An 8,163-nucleotide genomic window follows, 5' to 3' on the forward strand; every position below is an offset into this window, starting at 1 on the left:
GGAGCAGTTTGCTCCTGATGGATGGACCCTGTGGTATGGACCCATATTGGAGCAGTTCTTGTAGAGCTGTGGAAAGTCAACACAGAATCAGTTCCAGAAGGACAGCATCCTGTGGGAAGGACCCCACATTGGAGCAGGGGAAGAGAGTGACCATGAAGGAGTGGGAGAAATGAAGTGCTATAGACTGACCACAGCCCCCATTCCCCAGCATCGCTCAGGGGGAGGAGGTGGAAGAGGGTGGGTGGAGGGAAGGTGTTTTGTTTTTTTTTTTTTTTCCTTTGTTTCTTAGCTCTAGCTTGTTAGTAATAGGTAATATTTTTTTCTAATCTCCTATGCTGAGTCTGTTTTGCCTGTGACAATAATTGTTGAGTGATCTCCCCATCCTTATTTCAACCCCTGAGCCCTATCCATTGTATTTTCTCCTTCTTCTCCTTTGGGCAGGGGGAGTGAGAGAGCAGAGAAACTCGGCTGCCCATGTGAGTAAAACCACCACAACTGCTGAATTCACTCCAGAACCTTTGCAGATGTGCCACCTCAGACCAAACCATCCCCATGTTGAGCAGGGCAGTGCAATAGGAAGGAGACAGTGGTGGGTCCCCAAGCAGGAGGCATCTTGGCAACAGACTTGAGTCCAACAGGGGACACAGACCTGCTGGTACACCTGTTGTGGGACCCTGCTACATCAGAGGGGTCATCCTGGGAAAAATTCTGCCCCTTGTAAGCTAAGAAGCCCCGGCACTTTTTTCCTCTTGCACAATTTTCACTCTCCCACCCAAGCAGGACTGTAGTAAATATCCAGCAGATAAAGCTGAAATCCATTTAGAGCATTTCATATGGTATTTTTCTGAGCAGCTGGCTCACCCAAACACTAGGGCTAAACAACTGATCTCTCCAGACAGCTTAAAAGAAAATATTGAAAGACAGAGAATTTGAAGCAAATTGTCTCAGTCTTTCATAGATAAGGGGAAGAAAAAGGTTTTTCTGCTTCTTAGTCTTCTTGCAACAATAGAGAAAAATCATTTCAGCAGGCTTTGAAGAGAGTGCGGTGCTTTAAAGGTTTATCAATGCTGGAAAAATGTAACTTTTAGACCTGATTTCATTGCAGGATGCAACTGAAACACAGAAACAAACCTTCCATTTTCAAACTACGCAAAGTTGGAGGTAATTAATCCTCTTAAATATATCAGCATTAAAGAAGGCTCATTTCAGTTAGCCCACTTCTTAGTCTCTGCCACCCAAAACTTCACAGGTACTCATCAGCAGAGTAGCCAGCCACGCATCTATGCTATCCTGGCCACACTGACAGGCCAGCAACATTCAGTCTTCAAGACTGTATTACAGCAAAGAAATGTGACTGAGACTCCAGGTTTTAGGCAATGGCAGTGTTTGTTTTTTTTTTGTTTTGTTTTTTAATTGGAAACACAAATAGATTAGTTCACTTCATAATCTAAACAAAGCTAACAAAGGTCCTAAATGCAGGAGGCCAGCAAGAGAGTACCAGAGGGCATGGAGTCTCTCTTATCTCTACACAGGGTCTAAAACTACAATCTACCTGCTGAAGGCTGTATGAGATAATTTAAAAGCCTCTAGTCTGAGATGAAGGTAACCAGATCCAGCTCTGTGCCACAGATGAGTGCTTTCCCAGAAGTCCAGCATCTCCACAGCACTTTCAAGCACTGCATCCCTGCTCTGTGCTCATCCCTCGCCCAGACCCCTGTAGCTTGGCTGTGCAGAGCTGGGGAGATGGTCCCAGTCAGCAACCTTCAGGTCAAGTCTTGCGAGAGAGGAATAAGAGTGCTCACATCCTCCTATGTCAGGGTGGAAATTGTCAGCCTGACTCTTTGGCACACATCAACACCCCTGAGGCATCCCACGTATCCGTCCAACTTGTTCCAGGACCCACCCTGACACCTCCCACACACACATACACACTGCCATGGAGTGCTGATGTGGCACAGGACATATCCAGCTCCTCCTTGCACCTCTGAAGCTCCATCCCAATCACTCTGGGAAGCCGAGTTGGGCTTCCCAAAAGCTCCCTTACAGCACCAGATGTGCCCTGAGACAATGAGCCTAGGTGGGGGACAGCCAGCTGCTTATGCAGGGCCAATGAAGGATTCATGTCTGTCAGCTGCAGAGTTCTCAAACTCTGAGGCTGCACAAGCACATCTGGCTCCTGTTTCAGCGGTGCTGCCATGGGGACACAAGACTGGGGGCCACCACTGCCAGCATCAGTAGTATGAACTGAGCTTGCTTCGAGCAGACAGGGCTACTCTCCCCTTTTCCTCCTCTCTGAGATTTCCTCTTGCTGCTCCTTGTCATACCTAATTGTTATAAATGAGGTCTCAAATCAATCTGAATTTTGTAATATTTATAAAACAAATACTTATAAAAGGCATAAAAGGTATAAAAGCTATAAAAGGTACAAAAGGCAAGTAAACAGTGCTGGGTGTATGGGGAGTCTACGCTCCACCAACATGCACACACGAACATCAAACATTCTAAATATACAGAACATTGCTTTACATACTAAACTCGAGTACGCCTATACATGTGTAAAATCAGGAAAGGTAACAAACAACCCTTTAAGTTCCATGACTTAACAGTCTCCATTTTCGATTCCTTTTCTTGATTACTAACAAGTCTCCATTTTCCATTCCCTTTGAACAATATGTCTCGCTTTAAGTTGTCAAGCAACTCGGTCTTCAGGCCTTATGTATCCCGTTCTTCCCAGATCGAAGAAAAGCATATCCATCTCCTTTTCAAGGCCAATGAGGCCTGGGTCAAAAGGCACGTTCAGGTCAACAGGGGGCGTAACAGCAAAGGCCTTCGATGGCTGTAGCAGCAGAGGGGCCCATGGCCTAGCAGTCGGATCAGTAAAGGAGCCCGCAGCTCCCTCACTATCTGGCAAGCCACATGTTTGTGATTGTGGCTCCACATGGCTCTTCAAGGCCTCAGAGACTGCTCTCAGGTGCTGAGCAATCCCACTGCAACCTTGCCATTTTTAGTTGCAGAGTCCCACACCTTGACCTCAGTTTGGTCCCATATTTCAGGCTCATAAACTGTCCAATTGTTAATAAGGAGAATAAGCTGTAAGGTTACCAGGACAGTCTTTGTTCCTAAGGACATGTGATTCCCCATAATGCGCAACTGCTTACCAGCGAGAGGCAGTTATGTGCACAGGTCCGCTTCTCTCAGCTCGAGCTTCTCTCCAGCTCCAGTGCACCTATTTCCAGAGACTTTCTGTGCGAGCTCCTCTGAGCAGTTTGCTGAGTCTGGCCAAACCTATCTTCAATGTGCCTGCTCCCGCCCTGGTCTCCATTCTGCCAGCCTGTTCCTCTTCACTTCTTTTTCCTGCTTCTTTATTGATGTAACTTCATCGTGTTGCCTTTTTTTTATCTTGAGGGCAGGCTCCCCTCTTATACCCTTCTCTCCACTGCAGTTCTTTTCAAAACAACTTTTCATTGGTCAAACAACTTTGAATGTAACAACAACAGCAAACACCCAGAAACATCCATGCCTTAAGGGCTGGAGAACAAGAGAACCAGCTGGGGAACAAGAAACCGGAGACTGCATGGAGTCTCCTGAATCACCCTTCTTTGTTCCCTCTAAACTCGTTTATACTCTTGATGGCCTCGTCATTAAGAGTCTAATGTTATCTCAACCACGGGGCTTTCCAACCCCCATGGCCATATTCCCAAATTTCCCCCTTCTTTATTAATATCAACAATTTTCTCAACATGAATTACCACTCCATATATAACATAATCCACCAGGGGCTTATTAAAAACCCAATGACTTATGGGAGGTTTAACTTTCCCATAGCTGGCTGATAACCTGACCAGATCTCCTATACTCAGAAAGGCAGGCTACCCCTACTAGGCAAATCAATCATTTACTCCACTTAAATCCATTTCTCCATGTAATGCTATACAAACAAGCAGTATTTGCACTACAATACATCATAAGTTTCTAAAGGCAAGCAAGCTGTTTCCAACAGCTCCCCACACAACTTCACAGCCAACTAATGCGAGGGACACTGAATGCAGAAAGTCACCAAGGAATAAGTTATCACTCAGCAGCTACCAAAGGACCACAGAAACCCAGAAAGAGAAATAGATTTGTACCTAAGACATTTTCTTACCAATGTAACAAAGCAGACTGAATCCCTAGAGCAATACCAGCTCCATACAGTTCATAAGCATTACTAGTCCAGTACCATAAAGAAGGAAGACTTTGTTATTGCTAAGAGATGGAAAAACTAAGACTAAAACATTTAAAAGCAAGTTAAGTAACTTGCCACATGATGAGCCCTGTTAAGGTAGGATGTCAAGCTTGAGCCTCAAGGGGGTGAGAAGGACTCCACTTGCCCCCAGGCTTACAGAAAAGGCTCTGCTCCTTTGCCTTCCAAGGTCTTACTTCCTGTGGCTCAATTGAGCAAAGAAGAGCAGTTCCTGCAGATAGATTCACACAAGTGCTCTTCCTCAAAGCCAGATGCCTTTTCTCTATTTCTGAGCAATCTGCAAGGGAACACCTGGGCCAGGTCAGACTGAATTGCATCTAATGGACATGATGAATTTACATCCTTACCTGAGGATGCTCAGTCGCATCTAGAATGCAGAAAGTGCAGAGCATTGCAGGAGGCTTGCTACCTTCTGAGAAAGCCTTTTCAAACTCCAGTGGTTTTTTTCAACGGGGACCTACTGAATAACTGATGATGTTTTGTATTGAATAGCTCTTAATGCATGTTTTTTTCTTCTTTGAATCTGCCTAATAAACCTTTTGAAACTACATAAACTTTAGCACCAGAGTATACTTTGGGCAGAAGCTGCATAGCTTGGTATCATGGCTCACTGTGCCTCATCAGTATTGCCCACTGTAGTCTCTTCACACACACCCCTAACATCACTCCATCCTCCCTAGACCAGCCTCGAGATACTAGGTTTGTGGGGCACAGACTCCCAAAACATCAGACTTGTGACCACTGTGGCTTTGTGCACCGGAATGCAGCTGCCTCTCCAGCCCCCTAGCCAGCCTATGTCCTGAGATGACCTCACTAGTGGCTACTACTGGTGCCTGCTTTTACCCCAAGCAGAGAGAGCAGCAGCTCTTACCTCAGCAAAGAGAAATCTCAGCAGAAATTGACCTGTCAAGGAGAAGACTTGTGAAGACATGGCTCATGCAGCATAACTCTCCCTGGACATCATGGGCCATTTACACCTATTGTAATTCTAGCACCTTCAACAAACTTAGAGCTGTAAGGAATTGACTCACATTACAAGAACTTTTTCTAAACTCAACCACTCATCACATTAAAGCAAGACAGGTCAGAATTGCCTGTGCTGTTAATGTCACTGAGGACAGGGGAGGAAAACAGCACTGGCCAACCACTTGTTAAATGGCTGCAGTGACATTTCAGACTTGGTAGCCACAGGTTTACATCTCTGGCCTTAATCACTCAGTAAATATCAGGTGGGACAGATGCCAAAGCAGTTGCTATCAATGCTCAAAGTTGAAAGTGGCTTCAGAGACTTTGCTCTAAGCCAAAACCCCGTAGGCTTACTTTCCAGAAAAACAATCTACTGCTTTACATGAAGTTTTCATTACAAAATCTACCTTTAGAGAAGATGGAATATGCAAGACCTAAATGATAGAAATGACCCAGAAGTGTTTTCTTTAAAGGCCCAGAAGCCCTGATGTGTTAAACTCCAGCTGAATAAGGCTCCCAGCCTTCCAGATGAAAAACAGCTTCAGTGCTCAAAAGACACACAAGCAGCAAGTTTCCACATACAGAAAAAAGCAGGGAGGTGACAAAATAAAAAAAAAAAAAAATCACAGCTTCTGCCTCTTACCCTTGTCTCACAGGGGCTTCCCTATTTACACACCATGACCTCCAGGTAACTCCCATGTCAATTCCCAGGCACAGATGCATTTGGGTACAATCTAACAAGACTGAGCATGCTCCTGAAAGCTTTGCCAACTGGTGTTGAAAGGCGCTTTGATTGTGAGAGGACCTCCAGCTGCTGAACACAACGAGCTTACACATTGCTTTGGGACCCTCTGAAATGGCACAAAGTACAGATTGCATCACACCATAAGATCAGGGGGTTATTAACTTAAAGAGAAAATAGTAACAACATATCAACAGCAAGCATCAGCAGTGGGGCCTGCTGAGGGATTTATGGAACAAAGAGGACATTGCCTGGCAAGCCAGTGACGCAGAGTCACTGGAAACACAGCTGTACCTCATCACCATACACAACCTCCATGTCTGGCACAGGTAGCAAAGATCCTGCAAGAGCACCTCAGCAGAGTAAGACATGATGGAAAATGGACAAGGAAATACAATTTGGGTGCCCTCAGTGACTGAGCCCCAGCTCCAGCCAAACACAGTGAAGGGATGTGGGATGAGTGAACTGCAGGACCCTGTCAGGGTTCTCATTATTGCCTGATCTTTTTGATACTGGAAGGTCCATTTTGTGATTAACTGATATCCCAGTGCATCTCTCAGCCTCACTGCTCAGGTCCAGCTTGATTTTACCTTTTTTTTTTTTTTTTTTTTTGGTCTGGGGACAGTACACTGTAACGCTTACCTTGTGATTTATAATCATCCACATGCAGGTACATCTGCTTTGTTCACTTCAGCTCCAGCTGTCATTTGTTTAGCCCCTTGCAGGTTTGTGCTATGCTGTGACTGACCTTGCAAGATAACTGCAATCCATTCACAACACTCAGTGCTACCTTTTTATCATTTGTTTATCCCACACTTTTACCTACACTTTGCATGCAGGTTTTACATAGCCTCCAGTTCAGTTTCCCCTATAGAGTTACTCTTTTCTTAAGAAAAACAAGATGCATTTGGGATTGAAGCTGAGGCAGGATCCTCCAGGCCCAGAGTGTGCTCTCTCTTCAGTACTGTTTCTACACTGGAATTGCTGAACTTGTCAGAGAAATGGAAGAATGAGGCCCTGGGCATGTGGAAAGGAAAGGGCAGGGGAAGCAGGACCTTTTCTGCAAAGCACAGACCGGGCTGAAAACAGTTCTCCTTCAGCAAACCACTTTGAGCCAGAATTGTTCAAGCAACATCAGAAGCAAATTACTTGTTTGGACATGAGGAGAGGTGGAAAGGAGAAGCAGCCCAAAAGATTCATGCACAAGCACAAACTGTTTTCTTCCCCTCTCAGTATCTACTTCTTTACTGCAGTCTTCCAAAATGCCCACAGTCCTTCTCTAAATTAAAACCATAGACACCGTTAGAGACACTGTTCTCTGCAGACCAACAAGCAGGTCCCAGGAGCAGCAGCAGCAGCTGGAAGATCACCCAGCTTTGCCCCATCCTCAGCTCAGGATCAGCTCAGGCTTGAGGACCCTCTGAACTGCTCATCTCCCTAGGCTGCTCCTCCTCACTACTACCCTCCTACACGGCTCTCCCCCATCCCCTGTCCAACTCAGCCTCGCCACTCAGGCCTGTAGGATTAAGTCAGGATCTTGTGACTAAAACCAGGTCAGCCTCCTTCCCTTGAACCCATCTGGGCTTAATTGACAAAAGCGTACCCTCACAGCTTTTTCAAGGGCTGCTGGAGGCAGCTGCCCGGTGATGCACCGGCGGGGCTGCCGTGCTCTGCTCCCACCGTTCCCGCTCCCTTAAACTCTCGCTAGCAAAGAGAAAGTCAGGGGGTGCTTCAGTAGCTGCGGAGAGCGGGGCTGCCGCAGGCTGAGCTGCCCCGTGCCCCAGGGGCCCGCTCTGAGGCACCAGGAGCTTCCCGGCAGCAGGCGCCGGCCGAGGCTCGGGGAGCGGTGGGGTGCACGGCGCGGACTCACCTGCTCCTGCTGGGACCCGCCGGGCCGCCCTCCCCCCAGAGGCCTTCGGCTCGGCTCAGCCCCCGCGGCACCGGCGTGAACAAGCGCGGCGCGGCCCCGCCCCTCGCGCCGTGCACTGCCCCCCCTTGCGCCGCGCCCCCCAGGGAAGGCCTAACGCCGCCGGCAGCCCCCGCCAGGCTCCTCGCAGGTGCCGCGGCCCTTCCCTGGGCGGCAGCCCTCCAGCCGGGCCCGCGCCCGTCGTTGGCCCCGAGCACAGCCACCGTCCAGCATCGGCAGCGCGCATACCCAGCTGACGGTTCTCCCATACCCCACCTCTTTCGCGAAGCACAGTGAGGGTGCCCC

General features: G+C 47.6%; 1 protein-coding gene across 1 annotated transcript in view; it reads right to left on the reverse strand.

Annotated features, from left to right (window-relative positions):
* The window catches only part of LOC311217133 (dual specificity testis-specific protein kinase 2-like), a 28,375-nt gene extending 20,524 nt beyond the window's left edge, over positions 1–7,851 (reverse strand). The window contains exon 1 of the mRNA XM_084298917.1: positions 7,822–7,851. The gene's annotated coding sequence lies outside the window, so the exon portion shown is untranslated. The remainder of the gene's footprint in view (positions 1–7,821) is intronic.
* Positions 7,852–8,163: the final 312 nt, after the last annotated feature.

Source organism: Netta rufina (genome assembly GCF_964035555.1).
Source record: "Netta rufina genome assembly, chromosome: 20".
NCBI lineage: Eukaryota > Metazoa > Chordata > Aves > Anseriformes > Anatidae > Netta > Netta rufina.